Source organism: Grammomys surdaster, unplaced genomic scaffold, assembly GCF_004785775.1.
Source record: "Grammomys surdaster isolate TR1022 unplaced genomic scaffold, NIH_TR_1.0 111346, whole genome shotgun sequence".
Lineage (NCBI taxonomy): Eukaryota > Metazoa > Chordata > Mammalia > Rodentia > Muridae > Grammomys > Grammomys surdaster.
This window is the reverse complement of record NW_021611359.1, coordinates 2,251-3,673: the sequence shown is the minus strand read 5'-3', so window position 1 is coordinate 3,673 and position 1,423 is coordinate 2,251. Positions and strand designations below refer to the sequence as shown.

Sequence of the window (1,423 nt, the reverse complement as noted above, 5' to 3'; positions counted from 1 at the left end):
CTACCATTGTGCAGTTATTATATTGTTCCCAGAATGAGAACACCTGGACCTTTAGGACTGTGCTCTGCTGCCCCCTCCATGCCTCAATTTTTGATTGTTTAAGAATCATTACATCAAGGAACATCTAGTTTCACAGAATTCACCAGAGCAGGAGAGAGAAATAGAAAAGTCAGATATAATAGAATAATTATGCATACCAAGGCCAACTTCCCTATCTTAAATCTATTGCAGGTTTCCATTCTAATGTCTACACATTCATATAGTATATTGGCTTGCCTAGTTCCTCAGTATTTTTGATGACCCAGTGTCTCTCAGCTACTGCTGGTCCTTTGCCGCCAACATTAAAAAAAATTGAGAGTTATAATGCATTGCTTAGTCTGTGCCTGTAGGTTTTTTTTTTTTTTTTTTTTGCTTTATGAAAAATTTATTGCAGCTCTCTAACCATAGATTACTTTTTCTTCTCAACATCCTGCTCCGCAGCCTCCTTCGCCCTCTTTGCCCGGATGCCAAAGAGCCGGGCGTTGGCACGGGCCATGCGGAGACTGACAAACGCCTTGAAGTTCTTCTCTTCTTCCGTGATGACTCTGGCCTTTTCCTTTTTGTACACATTGCGGATGGGCATCACGGGTCCTGTCAGCTGGGTGGCCAGTTTAAGTTCTTCAGCGGAACTGTCTCCCTTCTTCGGAGCCGAAGGCTTCCTGGGGAAAAGTATGAGCTTGGAGCGGTACTCCTTCAGGCGCTGCACGTTGGCCTGCAGTGACTCCGTGGATTTGTTTCGCTTCCTTGGGTCCACAGAGATGCCGATGGTGCGAGCCATTTTCTTGTGGATACCAGCCACCCGGAGTTCCTCCAGGCTGAAGCCCCTGCCAGCCCGGACCTTGGTGTGGGATCGAACTGTAGGGCACCTCACGATCGGCCTGATGGGACCGACGCGGGACGAGGGGCAATGCGGCGCGCTTTCGCCTGCCGGGCCTTGCGTCTGCCGATCTTGCGAGCCAGCTGGTTGAACCACGTGTCCACTCGCTGCTGCCAGTCCTTGTGGAAGTGGGGCTTCAGGATCATGCCATTCCGGCTGGGCGCCATGGCTGCCTCCTAGACAGGAGAACGGCCGAGCGGAAAGGGCCTGTAGGTTTAATAAGCATCTTTTTACAGGTATGATTGTCTCTTTCTATAATTGCTTGTCCTGTGGAATTGTGTGATATAGCAGTAACATGCTTTATATTATAATATGCAAAAAATTGCTTCATCTTATTGGATACATATGGGGAGCATTGTCAGTTTGAATTTGTGTAGATATCCCCATAACTGCCATTATTTCCAATAAGTGTATAATAACAAAATCAGCCTTCTCAGAACTTAAAGCAGTTGGCCATTGAATCCCTGAGTAGCTGTCAATGTTAGGGTGTATATACCTTTGTTTTTC

At 46.9% G+C, this 1,423-nt stretch overlaps 1 pseudogene; it reads right to left on the bottom strand.

The window, feature by feature from the left end:
- Positions 1-406: 406 nt before the first annotated feature.
- On the bottom strand, positions 407-1,112 carry LOC114635530 (annotated as a pseudogene).
- Between the last annotated feature and the right edge of the window lie 311 nt (positions 1,113-1,423).